Source organism: Macrobrachium nipponense, chromosome 4 (genome assembly GCF_015104395.2).
Source record: "Macrobrachium nipponense isolate FS-2020 chromosome 4, ASM1510439v2, whole genome shotgun sequence".
Taxonomy (NCBI): Eukaryota; Metazoa; Arthropoda; class Malacostraca; order Decapoda; family Palaemonidae; genus Macrobrachium; species Macrobrachium nipponense.
The window spans coordinates 48,739,310-48,757,273 of NC_061100.1; the positions used below are offsets into that span (position 1 = coordinate 48,739,310).

General features: G+C 44.8%; 1 protein-coding gene across 3 annotated transcripts in view; it reads left to right on the top strand.

The window, feature by feature from the left end:
• LOC135210923 (DNA primase large subunit-like) overlaps window positions 1-17,964 on the top strand; it is a 290,700-nt gene that overhangs the window by 34,912 nt on the left and 237,824 nt on the right. For 2 of the 3 annotated variants that reach the window (XR_010313592.1, XM_064243888.1), the window contains exon 1: window positions 6,647-6,803. The exons of the other annotated variant lie outside the window; for it this stretch is intronic. The gene's annotated coding sequence lies outside the window, so the exon portion shown is untranslated. Of the gene's footprint in view, window positions 1-6,646; window positions 6,804-17,964 lie in introns of those variants that run through there. 3 annotated transcript variants of the gene reach the window in all.

The following is a 17,964-nucleotide window of genomic DNA, read 5'->3' on the forward strand; positions in this document are numbered from 1 at the left end:
TGCGTTTTCAGCTATAAAAAAAAATGTCGAGGGCAGAATTTAGTAGACAAAGCTGCCTATATTTTTATGTTTTGATTAACATATATTTAGAGTTCAAGATTTTCACTACTTATATGCTCTGTGAACGTCTCATCTACTCAGACTCCAAAATACAACCTTAAGTTTTTATATATATATATATATCTATATATATATATATATATATATATATATATATATATATATATATATTATACACACACAAACACAGACACACACACACACACACACACACACATATATTATATATATATATATATATATATATATATATATATATATATATATAACTAAAAATAAGACTGCAAGGCAGCAGTTGTCCTTTCAGTTGCCTTTTACGACATTCAGGACCTACGGTGGTATTATTCTTACACTACTACCACAAGGTCATATACTTTGAGAATGCCATACATAGATAAATATTACACTGAATACAACTCACTCAGAAATATTTTTGGGGAATAATACAAATATTTTAGAATTTTCCAAATTTAGTTTTGTATTTACCAAGTTATTTCTATTAATTTCATAAAGTATTTACAGGAATGATCTTATTGCTTTCTTGTTTCATATCACTGTATCTTGCCAATTAACGGAGTCTGAAGGGGAGTTAAAATAATCAAGAAGATGGTCTCGTTGAGCCTTGCAAGCCATGGTTCCCCTCTGACTGTTTAGGGGAATTAAAGTTTCGTCAGACCTCCAGTGAACAGGTATATATGGCCTCATTTGTCACCGAGTCTTCTTGATCTGCCTCATTCGTGGCATTAGGATTGCTTGTTAAAATTTAGTTGTGCAACACACAAGCGGCAACACCGCAGACTCGATACGGTCATGCTGAAGATTTATGCCAGAGTGAAATATGAAAGGTATTTCATGTTAATATGTATTATCTCTGTAAAAACGAAATTATATATATAAAAAAGGTGTTTCATATTAAGAAGCTTCTAAACAAGTAAACCAAATAAAGACATTGTGACTTTTATGAACAATATCTACCTGTTTGCTAGTAAGCCAAAGGCATTCTTCACTGTACGTCTTGCCCTGCTCAGTCAGTAATTAAAGATAAGCTTATGTGCTGTCAGATTTCGTGCAGGGTATGGTTTCATTATATAATGCCTCAGAGCGAAGGCGTCATCTCCAAGGAAGAAATGGGGGACTGCAGGTTTCTTTTCAGTTTCGTTTGGCAACCTTTCAGGGCCAGGCAAATTGGCTTTATTCCTATCAAGCATTTGACAGAGCTGTGTCTTGGCAAAGACACCACCATCAGACTCGGAACATATGGCACCTACATCGACGTGCATGAACTTGTAGTTAGTGTCAACAACTCCTAATAGAATGACAGAGTAGAAATTCTTATAGTTGTAGCAATGAGTTCCTCCTTTCACTGGGTTCTGGATTCTGGCGTGTTTCCAGTGTACTGCGCCGAGTGCGTGTGGGAAATACCAGCACTCTTCAAAACCACGGCTACTTCCTTCCATGGCACTCGGGTCGTGGGTGAACTGCACCACCTCACATCCATACGCAGTCACTATGGCCCTACAAGTTTCAGGTACAACACTCCAGATTGTGTTGCGAGCTACTCAGAATTGGAAGGCCAGGCTCTGGTAGGATTCTCCAGTTGCAAGGTAATGCAGGGTAATTGCAACACGCAGGCCTGGTTCAATGGGTCTTCTCCAGAATGTAACTTTTTTCTTTATGATAATATATATATATATATATATACTATATATATATATATGTGTATATATATATATATATATATATATATATATATATATATATATATATATATATATATATATATATATATATATATATATATATATATATATGTGTGTGTGTGTGTGTGTATATATATATATATATATATATATATATATATATATATATATATATATATATATATATATATATATAGTATATATATATATATATATATATATATATATATATATATATATAATAAAGGGAAGAGATGTGGGGTGATTTATAGAGATGGGTGTGACGTATACAACATTCTTCAATGGAAAAATAGGGTATAATAAAAAAATAAATAAATAAATAAAAAGAACAGAAGGGATATGCTGGAGATTAGCAATATACATAATTCATTCAAGACTTAAACCTCAATATGATAACCAGAAAAAATAGATCTTCCTTCATCCATCATTTCTAATAGGTCATTTACGAAAGAGCAAATGGTGGTTTCTGTAGACTATAATTGTCACCAAGTCGAATGATTATCTTGCAAAACCTTTTCCAGACGAACAATAAATATCATAGCTATTCAAGAATTACATATCTTAAAAATATGGAAATAAAAGATAAATTTTTGGAGTCCTGTATGAACTTAAAAAACTTTGATGGTCAAGCATACCTTTCGGGATTGGTTCAAGCCTCAATCCCCATTCTGTTTTTTGCGAGCTGCTTATTTTTATTTCAATTCGTGTCACCAAGTCTTTCTTTCACTACCCCTTCACGATCTCGTTTCTTGTCTCTCTTCCCTATCATGATATATCACCAGACTGAATATCCGTTTTTCTTTCTCCTCATTTCTTTTACTTCTGTAACATCTTTTACAGCACTCCCTGAGACGGTTTTTATTATAACTTTACTTTCAATTCATTCCTGAATTCGGCTACAGAATGTTGTAGGATTTCGAATATAGCTTTTTGTTCAACTCTGTCAATTTAATATGTTCTGTCTCAACATTTTTTTTTAATTATAAAGATATGTGTAAAAGAAAATAGTACTTGAACCGTGACAGCTGCATGAAGAAGACAGCAGTGAAATTACTAAAATACTTTTTAGTTCTTCAGTGGACAAGTGGGATGCGTAGTCGCCTATCAATCTGGTTGCCCGAGTTCGCTCCCCGCAGCTGCCATGCAGTGCGGATTTAGAGGAATTTATTTCTGGTGATTAGGAATTCATTTCTCGATATAATGTGGTCCGGATCCCACAATAAGCTGTAGGTCCCGTTGCTAAGTAACCAATTGGCTCCTGCCACGTGAAAAAAGAAAAAATCTAATCCTTCGGGAAGGGCCAGCTCTAGGAGAACTGTTAATCAGCTCAGTGGTCTGGTTAAACTAAGATAAAAACTTGACTTTTTAATCAGTAGATAAGTATTGAAAAGAAAAGAGAAAAAGTGGATCTTTCCTAGGTAGTGATCCCCAGCAAAGTTCGGGAGTCGTTATCTAGGACTAATATTTTTTTGGTAGTTTAAAAATATGGTCATCCCCAACGGGTTTGTGGGTTTGTACTAAACACGCTGCAAAGGTGGATACATACTGGATCAAAATCACTCGGTGGTCCATTATCTAGGAAATATCCTAAAAATTGATATGTTTATACAGTATGTTTAGAATAAATACAGGGTAAAATGAATAAAAAAGAAATAGCAAAACCACAACGAACACCAGAGCATCTCTTATAAATCTGAACCATAGAGGGTATATATATATATATATATATATATATATATATATATATATATATATATATATATATATATATCTACCTGGAGTTGCGATCTCTATATCAGTACTACGTAGTTTGGTGGTCTTCGACCAGGGCGGTGCTGCTAAGCCTTGCAGCCAGTTTTTAAAGTTTGGTAACCGGCAGATTAGTGAGATTGCAAATGTTTTATTTATTGTTAATATTTAATTAGCAAGTGTTTAGCTAATTTTTAGGATTTAGTGAGTAAGCATTTATTGAATGTTTCAGTAAATGTCTAGTTTAGGGTTTAATGAATGTTTATGTTTATGGTTTGTGAATGTTACTGAATCTTTATCATGCAGTGAATGTTTAGTCAGTCTTTAGGGTTTTAATGACTGTTTTGTGAATGTTTAGTGTAAGTAATCAATGAATGTTTATTGAGTGTTTAGTGAATGCCTTGTGAATTTGAGTGTTTAGTGAATGTTTTGTGAATCTTAATGTTTAGTGAATGTCTAGTGAATGTTTAGTGTGTTTAGAGTTGAATGCAAATGTTTTAAGAATGCTAGTGTTAAATAAATGTTTAGTGCATAAGCATTCAGTGAATATTTAGAGTTTAGTGAATATTTATTGTGCTAAGTGTTTAGTGAGTGCTTAGGGTTTAGTGAAGATTCAGTGCTTGTTAGTGTTTAAGTGTGGAAGTGTGTTTAATGAGTGTTTAGAGTTTACTTAAAATGTTTTATGAATGTTAGTGTTTAACAAATGGTTAGTGCATAAGCATCCAGTGAGTGTTTAGGGCTTAGTGAATGTTTTGTGAATGTTTAGTAAGTATTCAGTGAGTGTTTAGTAAATGTCTATGATTGTTAGTGTTCAGTGACTGTTTAGTGTGTAAGCGTTTATTTTATGTTTAGTGAGTGATGAGTGGATGGTCATTCACTGTTTAATGAGTGTTTAGTGTGATGAGCATTTAGTGTTTAATAAGTACTTAGTGTTTAATGAGTGTTTAGGGTTTCGTGAGTGTTTAGTGTATAGTAAAAAGGTAGTAAATGTTTAGTGTATAGTGAGTACTTAGTAGATGTTTAGTGTATAGTCATTGCTTAGTGAATGCTAAGTAATTGTATAGCGTTTAATGAATGTTTAGTGAAAGTTTACTGAGTGTTTGAGTATACTGAATATATAGTGGTATATTGAATATATAGTTATTTTAGGAGTGTTTAGTGAGCGTATAGTATACAGTGAGTGCCTAGTAATTTTTTACTATTCAGTGAGTGTTTAATGTTATTTAGTATGAGTGTATGTTAGGTGTAAGTGTTTAGTGAGTGGATAGTAAGTGTGTGTTTAGTGAGTGTGCGTGTAATGTAACTGTGAGTGTTCAGTGAGTGAAAGTGTATTGTGAATGTTAGTGTTTAGTGATTGCACATTACTGTTTAGTTAGTGCTTAGTGACTATATGCTAAGAAAGTCCTGTAAATTACAGGAACCATTTATGCTTGACACTGCTTAGATCCAAGAGCAGACGCTTAGCCCTTAACTACAATGTTTTGAGTGCTTAGGCCAACCTGTTTTTGTAAGGTAATTTTTCTCTGTGATATTGGGTCCAGTAATAATAATAATAATAATAATAATAATAATAATAATAATAATAATAATAATAATAATAATAATAATAATAATAATAATAATAATAACAGCACAATTAATATAATAGTATACCAGTAGTAAAAATATAACATTATTAATAATAAGATAATAATAATGACAATATACATAATAATAATAAGAAATAATAATAATAATAATAATAATAATAATAATAATAATAATAATAATAATACCATGAGCCAGACCGAAACCTTTAGGCATGGTGATCGCCACTCCAGTGATATAAGCTCCATGATCTGAACTAACAAACCATACAAAATTGAATGTTAACCGAAGATAAATAAGCACCAGGGCCAGAAGGAATGAAGCCAGTTCTGTTCAAATGTAATAAGTGCAGTAGCAAAGATATTTGTAAATGATGGATTATAATACCTACTAGGATACACCCTTGAAGAACTAACAAAAGCAATAAAAACGCCAAATGGAAATAGCGAGCGAATGTGGCTAAACAAAAACAAAAACAAGAGAGTATATATATATATATATATAATGATTGGTGTAGTATCGACGATGTGGAAAATATGGAGAATATAGAAGGAATGGAGATAGTTAAGCAGATTAAATACCTAGTAGTGACAATCAGCAACACGAAAGACTGCTTCAGAGAACAGATAAAACGGGCCTAAATCAAAGCAAAGCAGATGACAAATACGGCTAATGTAAGCTGTAGCAGGGTAAAAATAGGAACATTGTATTGGAAAGGATTAGCAATGCCACCCTTCATGTATGCCATGGAAGTCATGAAACTTGACAAGAAAACCATAAACGAATTACAAAAAGTAGACAATCAAATATATAGAACATTTTTAAAGCAAGTTACACAGCAAGTTGTGCATTAAGATCTGAAATAGGGTCCTGTTCCTACCTTTCAAGAGATATGAAGAATAAAATATTCTATCTGAAACATACACTTGAGAGTGGTGGAAATTGGCTCCTATGTGAGATACACCTGGATCAGTATGTAGAAGAAACCCCTGGATAATGCAAGTAAAAAATATATGAAACAACTAAACTTAGGTAAATTGAAGCAGTTAAAGTTAAACAGTGGAAAGAAATAATAAGCAACTGGGACAGAAAGAAATGAATGAAAAGACAACATTAAGAATCTACAGAAAATATAAGGAAAACATAAGAGAAAAAATTTGGTATGACAACAGTGAAAAAAAACAATGCTGATCAGCAGGGCCAGACTAGGTACATTAGGATTAAATGACAGAAATAGGATAAAAGGAGAAAGTACAACATGTTAATGCTGTGAGGAAAAAAAAAATGAAAATTTAGAGCATTTCTTACTTTACTGCCCGGCATACGATGAGATTAGACATAGATATAGTTTTGTGCAGTAACCATATCAAGAAAATAATAAGGAATTGATAGCTAATACACTCTTATTTGTAGATATACTGAGGATAGAAGTGGAAAATAGGACAGAATTTCTAAAAGAATTGTGGTATTACAGAGAGACGAAATTCAAATAAACACAAAGGCGGACTATAACAAGCAAGGGAGCCATTTCAAAGGAGTACCCCACCTTCTACTACTACTATTTGCTACTTGGCGCGCAATGATTGTCTTGTCAAAAAATCTGTAACTTCTCCGTTTGTACACAAAAACCGATATCTATCACACTTCGATTTTGGTTCTCATTTGTTGGGGAATTCATCATACAAGGTGAGCAAACCATTCAAATTCATCTCGTGTGTTATTTGGTTGTCGCTGTTCCGTTTGCTTATGATAGCTTAGGTAGGTAGCTAGCTAGGTATAGCTAGCTAGCCTAGTAGCTATAGCCTACCTACTAGCTATAGGTAGTATACCTAGGTACTAGGATAGGTAGGGCATGCTCAAGACGACGGCTTAGCTGGTACCTACCTACCTACCTACTACCTACCTATACCTAGGTAGTAGTAGGTATACTAGTCAAACTCAGCCTTTTTGGCCGCTTAGGCGTTGACTGCACAGTTGCCACAATTCTCTAAATAGCTAGTAGGCTATGCCACGACTTTGATGAAGAAATGTGTCTGATATTTTTTATACCAGAGGAAACAACCGACTGGACAAGCTGATCCAGTTTTAATCGCGTGTGGATCCACCTTCCGAAAAAGTACTTTAACACCTCCTGACACCGGAGATGGGCGCCAGTCACGAGTCATCGGTGGTGAGAGCAATAGGGGGAAAAACCAGCGACTACCAACCCTTATCACGGTTTTCAGGTTTTATTCACTCAATATTTAAATGGTGAAACAAGAATACAGTTACAACTCCAAGCATGCCATTCAAAAGATTGAAGTTTCGTCAACATAATGTGATATATGAAAGCCCCATATGAACTAAAATAAGCATGTGACGCTCTTCGTAAAATATGTTTTCAAGGCAGTTTTGAAATCCAATATGTCGGCTACCGTGGGATGTACAGGTTCTGATCAGTGACGAAAATCATCGTTTCCCAGCCTTCCCAGCACTTATTTGAACAATGTTAGGCGTATGTATGTAACGTTTATTGATCTTACTCAAGATTGCAGTTGTAATCAGCACAATAAAACAACATTTTGTTGCCTATATTACTGAAAGTATGAAACTTTTTATTCCCGGGGTCATGGTTTGAACTGAATTCATCCTTACCTTGTAATCGGTGGTTTTTATCCTTACTGCCATCACAACTGAAACTCCACAGTGCTTATTTGATTGTTATTATACACATTTTGGTCTCAATTCACTCCACATTGCCACTTTAAACCAGTGCTGTTCCTGGTTCCTAAGCGCGCGCACCACAAACACAGTTACGAACAGCAGACGACGAAAAAACGCTGCAAAGTTTTATTCCCTAAATTGTACTTACTCGTTATTTAGTTCAAATTTACTATATTTTAAAAATTTTAATTTAATTCATGTATATTATCCCTTTTTTGCAACAGAATTACCCCGAAAAATTGCACATATTTCTAAAGTACCTAGATACAATCAAATGTTTCTAACGTTTTCGTACATCTGGTTTTTTACCTTAGCTTAAGACCTCTACTAGGGTAAAAAACCGCAGGGTACAGAGTGGACCATGTACGATCAGCGTGAACAATCCCCAAAAAAGTACATTATAACTTGTCCTGACTCGGAGATGGGCATCAGTCGCGACGTTGTTGTTGGTGGAAACAGAGCTAAAGAACCTCTACTCTGCCTTTTGAAGTAAGTATTTTCTCCAAAGTTAGAAATTAAGGCCAAATTTTTTTAAGATTTAAACAGAGGTAGTGAAAACGGTTCTCAACGTAGTGCAAATCTCACCAAAACGCGTTCAACATTTTTACTTACAACTCGAAATATTTTAGAAGATGACGCCATCTCGGTGTGTTACGGAGTCACTTGTGTCAATGAAACTAACCATCTCCTGTGATAAATCCGCACGACCACTTGTACCCACAGACGCTGGGGCACTTTCATCACAACAATCGAAAACTTTCCCTCACTGAGTAACACTGTTTTGGTAGAAGACGACGAAGAGTGCACTTCGATAATTTTTTAATAATAGTAAAACATCATATTTTATTTTACATATTTATGATGATTAATTTGAAAATATTCGTTATTGAAAAAGTAACTCGATTCTGACTCAAATTTAAGTAATTATTTTTTGGAATTAGAACGTTTTTTTAAGCCCTGTATTATGACGTCATGACATCTTGACTTTCGTACCTATTGTAAATAATTGCTTTACTCAACTTTCTTGCAGAAACAGTTTACCAGTTATTCAATGCAGATTATCAGCTCTTCATGTAATTGGTATAGTCCGTAATGCGCATATACATCTTTATTATTTACTTTTTTGATATATGAAGATGTTTTTACTTCCGGATTATTGCCGTATTGTGACGCAATCGTTTTCGGTCCCTGGGCCTCTTGTTATCGCACCGATAAGAAATTATGGGGCCGAATTTGCAATGACCAGAAAGTCATTAAAAGAGGAAAGTTAGCATTGAGGGGCATATGTTTTGATTGAGAAAAATAAAATTGGTTCCGATACGTAATACAAACCCTCGGTCCTTTAACAATAGGAAGTAGCTAGCGGCAGCTGGAACGGTCGTAAGCTTCGAACAAGGGTGGGAGAACTGGTTAGTTTAACTGCTTGTCCGATCGTCGCGCGCCGCGCGACTGGGAGGTAAACAAATCACTTTTGCTTTCGCCGTGTGTGGGAAGGACGTGCTCGTCATCGCTCTGCCCGCTTTGTCGTTGCTTTGCGTTTGAGTATTTGCCCTCTCTTTCTGTATAAATCAGAGTGATTGTAAAGTACTTTTGCATTCTTTTTTTTGATCATTGCAATGAGTGAAAGAAGAAATGGAGATATCACCACGCCCTCCTCGGTCGCCCGTAGAGTGTGTCCCGGCTGGAGGGGCGTAGATGGTGGGGGATTTAGATCGTTTGTCGATGTAGATCCTCACGAGGTTGTACTCGTTGTCGGGGCGAGGAGTGCTCCCCGCAACGAGCCCTGTGTAAACATGTGTGAATTGGTCCGAGGCGCAGTGGGTGCTGTACGAGGGCAGGAAGAGACTTAGGCCGCCCAAGAAGTCATCGGAAAGTCCATGACTCCTTTGGTAACGGACACTTCGTCCTCTTCCTGCCCCCCGCCGGCCAGCCCCCACGTTTCGCGCCTTCCCCTGCGGGGGGGGTAGCGGAGTCCCTTCTCCTCTCCGATCCGTCGGAGTGTGGATGAGGGCGCCCGCTACCCGGACGTCCAGTTGGTACTCGGGGTCTTCCGTCCGCTCTGGGGGGGTTTCGTCTCCCCCCACCCAGGCGTGAGGAAAACCCCTCTACTAACCCGACTGTTGCTTCCGCAGTGTGCCATCAGCGAAGGACGACCTGGGACAGGTGTGGGAGTCGCTGACTGCAGGGAGTGCCGAGCATACAGGGGTTGGTTCAGCGGTTGGGCGGGGTCGGCAGTGGTCACTCATGGTGCGGTGACCACTACAACAACCACAATCTCGACACCAGCATATGATATGCCACCGCATCTGGTGTATACGCCACATATCATGTCGGTGACACCCACGGCTGCGATCCAAAAACCCATTCCTGCCGTGGCCAAAGAGGACGGTGCCACCACCACCTGGATTCTTTGTATTGCCGACCCCGACTTCCGCTGCCCAAAGAGTACCCCCCTGGAACCTGCGCCAGTGCCGAGGATGACGGTAGCTGCCGCACAGGACGCTGGCTCCTCCTGTGGTACCTGCCGTGCCTGCCGTACCTGTTGCCGTCCCAGCCGCTCATTCCTTTTCAGATCAGGGGGCCTGCTGCTCATTCAATTTCAGATGTTCCTGCCGTTCCTGCTGTTCCCGGCCACCTGTTCCTGTTGTTCCTGCTGTTGGTGGTGCTGTCACAGTCTCAGGTCTTTCCGGACAGGTGCAGTCGGGCCCTGTTGCTTCGGCAACTGCCCCGGCTCCCTCCTGGATGGAAGACCTGACGTTCTGTCCTGCGGAGCCTGGCGAAGAAGAAGAGGAAGGAGGGAAGAAGGTGTCGTCGTCGTCTTCGTCGTCTTCTTCGTCGTCTGCCTGCCTCTCCTTCCCCTTCGACTTCTAAGGCTAAACAGCCGAAGAAGAAGAAGGTTGCCTCCTAACCCCCCCTAAGAAAGACTCCTTCTTCGGGATCTTCTAAGGGCCCGGCTCGCTCAGGCGAGCTGGGGAGCTCTTTTGCTGGTCCTCCTGTTCCTTCGGGAACGGGGCCCGTCGCTTCTTCTGCAAAGAAGAAGTCGTACGGGGACCAGAGGTGCACCAGCCTCGGCTGGTGCGTCCTCACCTGTGCTAGCGGTTCTGCCGCTAAACCATTGGTTCCAGTCTCGGCCGCTTCTCGTTCGCGAGAACAAGCACCGAGTGGACGCTCTTCCAAAGAAGACCGTCCAGCCAAGTTTTGACGCCCGAGCTCGCTCGCCGTCAAGACAGCGGCCGCGGAGCAGAAAGAAAAAATGGCGAGAGTCGTGCACACGACTCTCGCCAGGCCAGTGGACGCTCTCGCCAGCGATCAACTGGCTGCTCGGCGCTGACGTGACGGTCGCTGACCGGCCACGGGTTGAGGCGAGGAAGGAGTTCCCCACGGCCGCCGGTTACCAGCCACGGCTGGTACCAGCGGCTTGACGCGCCGAGAGGACGCTGGCCGGTCTCGACGCGACAGAGAGCCTAGCAGGTCACCCGTCCGCCGCTCCCGATGGACCGGGCGGGGGAGACGGTGACCAGCGGCAGCTCGCCTGACGCTAGAGATCGGTCTCGCGATTCTCAGCCGAGCCAATCGCCCCAGGCGAGCGGCAAGGCTAGGCCTGCTGCTCGACCGTCACCGCGGGTTTGACGATCAGCAGCAGCCCTCCACGCACCGCTGGTCCTGCCAGCGAGCGAGGGGGGAGCGTCAGGTCTGCCTCTCCCGTACCTTCAACCTCCTCGGTTATACCGGGAGGACGCGAGGGTACCGAGGAGCGATCACGAGAGGTGCGCCGCTCGTGACCCAGCTATGACGCCGTACGGCTCAGGCACGGTTTTAGGACCGACCAGAACGTACGGCGCAAGTAGTTGGAGGCGACCGTCAGGGGTCTGTCGCTGTTCCTCCTTCTGAAGGAGGAGTATCGCGGGATATGCTCTTGCTGGAGGGACTGGACGGTCCTACTCCACAACTCTGTAACTCCCGAGATACAGAGGAACTTTGCGGAGGTCCTTAAGCTGATGCGTCTGGCATAATGACCTCGCGGAAGGATCGCCGCTACCACCGGCGAGAGCCCACGTCCCGGCTCGAATCATTTGGGGTCCCAAGAGGGAACCCAAAATGATGGTGGGGTTACCGCAATCTGAGCTTGCAGACTCCGTCCTGGATCAGGTGGAGAATCTCGTCTCCAGGACGGAAGGACTCGCTAAAGTCCGGACGGTCTTCTAAGCTGCTTCCTCCTCCTCTACAGCGGCAAGAGGCGATTCTACGTGCCTTTCGGAAGACCCGATACTGCCGAAACAGGTTAACCCGGAGTTAGCGAGGTTGACTCCAGGTGTGTCCCTGCGCAGCTCCCTGTCGGAGACCCTATGGTTCTCGCAGCAGGAGGCACTTGCCCTGGAATCTACTGCTATGGCAGCATTCCAGGCAGTTTTTTCCTGGTTGGATTTGTGGGTCCCTCACAATATCCAAAGTAGCGGCCGGCCTTGGCTCTGGGGAGTCTGCTCTCGAAGACGACGCTTCTTTTAGGAGACTGTGCCCAGTCTGGAGGAAGAGCAATCTCTTTTACCTCGCCCATCAGACTGCTAACCTGTGGGCCAACTTGGTTCTTTGACGTAGGGACGCAGTCCTTACCCGAGTGACCAAGGGGGCCGGGCGTGAGGCGGCACTCGGGCTTCGAAATGGACCCTCTTAGGAGTTTCCCCCAGCTCTTTCCCTTCCCCTGGAGAGATGGTGGACGCTGCGGTGGAAAGGCGGTCGCACTGACGAGAGTGACCGCTTGGAGTTCACCAGGCAGTCTCGAAGGTTACTGGGCAATCTCGAGCGACTGCGGCCAAACCAAAGAGCTTGGCTAGCACTTCCACGGCGGCGAAGACGGTGCACCGTCCAAACCCCGTGTGAAGACTCCTGTAGTTTCAACTTCTGCTAGAGGAGGCCGCAACCAGCCCTCCTTTCCCCGAGGGGGTGCTGGAAAGAAGTCGAAACGAGGTGGGAAACGCTAGGGACGGGCGTTCCCCCTCACCTGCTGCCGGAAGTGGGGGGGTGCCTAGCGAGCCATTGGCGACCTTGGGCAGCGCTACGGCGCCGAGAACTGGATACGTAACGTCCTTCGAGGGATATCTTACTACCCTCGAGTCTCGGCCCCCCCACCCCCCTCATCTCCAATCCCGGTCCACCTACAGACCTATGTCCAGGGATCAGCAAAGGAACAACGCTCTTCGACAGGAGATCAAGACCATGCTGGCGAAACGAGCTGTAGAAATCGTGGAGGAGGCCAGTTCACCGGGCTTTTACAGCCGCCTCTTCCTAGTGGAGGAAAGGCATCGGGGGGTCTGGCGTCCGGTGATAGACCTCTCTCCCTGAACTGCTTCGTTCGCACGACGCGGTTCACGATGGAGTCGGCACGCTCGTGTCTCGACTCGATCAGGGGGAACGATTTCATGCTTTCAGTGGACTTGAAGGACGCGTATTTTTCAAATACCCATCCATCAGTCCTCCAGAAAGTACCCTCCGCTTCATCTTCGACGGGACGGTGTACCAATTCAGGGCACTTTGTTTCGGTCTCTCACCAAGCCCCACAGTGTTCACGCGAGTGTTCACTCTGGTGTCGGCTTGGGCCCCATTCGAACGGGATACGTCTTCTGAGGTATCTCGACGATTGGCTAGTCCTGGCGAGCTCCCTCTCCGCAGTTGCTACAGGACCAGAGATCGACTCCTCAAGTTTTGTCGCGATCTGGGGATCGTGATAAACTACGAGAAGTCGATCTCGAACCCAAGCAGAAGATGAAGTACCTGGGTATCTGATAGACACGGTAGCAGGGCAAGTCTTTCCCGCAGACTTGCGTATCAGCAAATTCAGGGAGGCAGCCGGCCGGTTCCTGTCTCGGCGGAGGAACAGGCAGCACAGCAATGGCAAGTCGTGATCGGCCATCTGTCGTCACTCGAGAAGTTAGTCCCTCACGGGCGTCTTCACCTGCGGTCTCTCCAGTGGAGGCTACGGGAGAAGTTTGGTCTCAGGCCAAGGATCCTCCTTACTTTCCCGTGGCTATCACGGACAAGGTGAGGCCAGGACCTAGCCTGGTGGCTCGACGACAAGAACCTCTTAAGAGGAGTGCCCATACGCCACTCCCCCCCCCACCCCGGAGATGCTTCTGTTCTCTGACCCATCGACCGAGGGATGGGGCGCACACCTGAGGAGTTGCTGACTGCAGGTGTGTGGGACCAATCACGAAAAGCACCTTCACATCAATGTCCTGGAACTCAAGGCGGCGTTCTATCGCTCTCCAAGAGTTTCTCAGGACCCGCTTGGTGACACTCCATGGTGTTGATGTGCGCAAACACCACAGTAGTGGCATATGTCAAACAAGCAGGGGGGCTAGTGTCTCTTCCGCTCCATCAGTTGACGGTGCAGGTGCACGAGTGGGCCACGGCTCACTCGATAGAGCTGTCAGCACGCTACATTCCGGCAGGCAGAGGAATGTAGTACAGACAAGCTCAGCCGTCGGGATCAGGTGATAGGGACCGAATGGTCTCGACACCAAGACGTAGCGGAAAGGCTCTTCAACCTGTGGGGGCGACCGGAAATCGTAGACCTGTTCCGCCACCCGGCACAACAGAAAACTTCAGTTTTCTTCTCAGCTGTGCGGACCCATGGGCAGCTGCAGAGACGCTCTCCAACACCCCTGGGTGGGACAACCTCTTCGCTTACGCCTTTCCTCCCTTCTGTCTGATTCGGAAAGTGATCAGTCGAGCGCTGGTCAACTCCCAATCTCAGAATGATCCTGGTGGCTCCCAAACGGCCTCAAGCCGTTTTGGTATCCGGACCTGCTGGCTCTTCTTGCGGACGCACCGAGAGAGCTAACCCACCTGGCACAACCTTCTAGCCCAGCCACACGTAGAACGAACGGTACCACCAAGCAGTCCAGTCCCTTCAACTTCCACGGCTGGCTGTTATCCACCATCTCTTGCGAACGAGAGGCTTTTCTCGTAGCGCAGCAACAGAGATGGCTGGACACGTCCGACAGTCCTCTGCAGCTGTGTACCTCAGGGGAAGTGGCCGTCTTCTGTGGTTGGTGTCGTAGACAGGGTCTGTCTCATCCTCAGAGCCCACTCTTCAGCAGGTTAGCGGATTTCTCGTGTTTCTTCGCCCGAAGAGAAGCTCCTCTCAGTACCCCACAGTTAAAGGATATAGAGCCGCCCTGGCTCTCGTCCTAAAACTGAGGGGACTGGACATCTCGAATTCGTTCGAAGATCTCCTTGCTAATGAGGAGCTTCGAAAGGTCTTGCCCACCCAGGGAACTCAGGCCCCCTGCGTGGGTATGTGACTCTCGTACTTAGGAGTTTTGACTCGAAGACCCTTCGAGCCACTCCGAGAGTCGTCAGACAGGGATCTGACTCTCAAGACCCTCTTCTTGCTGGCCCCTGGCATCGGCGAAGAGAGTAGGGAACTACATGGCCTTTGGTTATGATGTTAAACATACCAGGAGGCTGGGGATCTGTGACGCTCGATTTCGTCCCGAACTTCGTATGCTAAGACTCAGAATCCGTCGATCCCTGACGACAGGTCGAGTCTTTCACGATCCCCTCCCCCCCTTCTGGACTTCACCGATAACGATGCGGATGAGATGCTGCTTTGTCCTGTGAGGGGCGCTACGGCGCTATCTGAAGAGAACTCGACCTCTCAGGCCTGAGTGTCGACGCCTCTTCGTTAGCACTGGGGTTACCAAGAAAGAAGTCTCCAAGAACCACGCTTTCTTTCTGGCCTGCGTGAGGTGATCAGGAGAGCGTACGAGGCTGATGGTAGCGACGACATCCGTACGCTCCGACCGAGAGCCCACGAAGTCAGAGGTATCGGACCCTCCTTAGCGTTCCGTAAGAACTTCTCCGTGGCGCAGGTCCTGAAGGCAGGTGTCTGGGCCAACCAGACCACCTTCACGCTCCTTCTACCTTCGGGTATATTGCCCACAAGTCCTTGGATACTTTTTCCTTGGGACCTGTGGTGGCTGCTCAACACGTTGTGTAAGCTTACCCAGCACCCGAGGCAGCACAGAACAGCATCGATTTCCTGGTATGACTGGAGAATGAATGTGCGAATGAGAGAGTGACTGGCTTTCTCTTCACCATCTTTCTCTACCTCTACCTGTGGGCAGAGGGATACGGTCGTTACCATTGCTGGAAGGGAGTCAGATGCAGGTAAGCTATTCAACAGAGCTCCATCCTATCCTCTTTAACTAGAGATTAGGAGTGTATATCCACCACTTTTCTCCAACAAGGGGGAGAAAGTGGGATGCCTACATGAGACAAACCCATTACTTTACATTTGCTCATGTAAAGGAAAAAGTTCTTACGAATGCTGGTACAAAGAGATAACGCTTGCCTCTCTCTTAGTACTCACGGTCCCAGAGTCTGACCCATTGACCTGCGGTGCACACCCCGATCAATCGTACAGAGGCTTGGATCCCTCCCTCGCTCTTACGACCATGGGAGGCATTCCAGGGATGGACACCCCGAACACAGTCTGTTCATCAAAAGACTCAGATTCCTACCCACCAAGAAGTGAGTCTTCCTATTGTTAAAGGAACCGAGGGTTTTGTTTATTACGCATCGGAACAAATGACAATTTGTCGAAAATTGCATTTTGTTCATGAAACTTACCTGACAGATATATATATAGCTGTATTTCTGACGTCCGACAGAATTTCAAAATTCGCGGCACACGTAGTGGGGCGGTCAGGTGGTAGTACCATTCCCTGCCGCTGGGGCGGCTGGATATCAGGAACCATTCCCATTTTCTATTCATATTTTTTTTGTTTCTGTCGCCGGTGCTGCAAATCTGTTTACAGTACCTCCGTCTAGGATTTTTTCAATTATCTCGCTTAATATTATCTGGATTGACTTTTGGTATCGACTTCTGGATTGTTGGATTGGCACGCGGATAGTGGATTGGTTTTGATTTTTGGATTGACTTTTCTGGATTCAGTATGTCTGGATCAAGTTCGTGGGAAGTTTCAGAGTGTGTGTGAGGTATGAATGTAAGGTGAGGCTTCTTAAACCTTCAGTTGATCCTCACACAGTTTTGTATGGATTGCAAGGGGGCATGTTTTGCGTGGTTTGATGATCGCTGCAATGAAATGTAAGGATTTGGATGATGATAAATGGAGGATGTATGAGACCTATCGGCGTAAATTAGAGCGCGATAGAGTCAGGAGGTCTTCCTCTAAGGGCAGCTCTACTAAAGGTAAGGATAGTAACATTTCTCCTCCTCTAACACCAGTAGATTTTGCCCAACCTAATCCTGTTTTGTTGCCTTCGGGCCCCAGTGCTGTGTCTGGAGAAGGTAACACCCTTTCTCTGATTCTAGAGTCTATTCGTGCTCTCGAATCTAAAGTTTTGGCCCTAGAAACCGGCCCAGTGAAAGTTTGTGTTAGTGCCCCTAGTGTTGTGGAGGGGGCGTCAGATCGGCCCCATAATGCCTCTAGGCCTAGACCTCTATCGGACTCCCAGACTCAGGGAGTGGGTCATGTCGAAAGCCGCAAGAGGGTTACGGGGGCTCCCCACCGATCTGGCGTCCCTTCGGCAGGCCTTGTTGCTAAATCCCAGGCTGCCAAGGAGCGCGCACGAGCGCGTATCCTGAAAGATTGCTTTTCGTCCTCCGAAGCGTCCTCCCCGCGCAAGGGGTGGAGGCCTCGAGAGACTCGCGTCCGTTGAAAAGGACTTTTCGCTTTGAGGACGCTTCACGTCCTATGTCTCCTCTTTCGTCAGAGGACGCTTATGCACGCCTTTTCCTCCTCAGAAGAGAGGAGGCGTTCTACCGATGAGGACGTTAGTTTCCACGCACAGGCGTGTTCACCTGAGAGGCAGATAGCTGTACCTGCTAGAAGGAGGAGGCGTCCCCTCGCCCCTCGCCTTCTCGCAGTCTCAGTCCTGCCCCTTCTTTTGCTCCTTCGTCACCTACGAAGGATATCCTTGTGTCCCTTCAGGACCAGATTACGTCGCTGATGGCTCAGAGACTTGCCCAGCAGCAGTCGAGTCTAAGCGTAGGAAGGACGTTCGGCTGCCCGTCAAGAGGACGAAGCCGCCTCATTCTCTCTCGCTCGCTCGTCTCTCTCTCCGCCTCCGATCGTCAACGTTCTCGCTCTCCTAGCAGATCTTTTACTCTCTCAGGAGA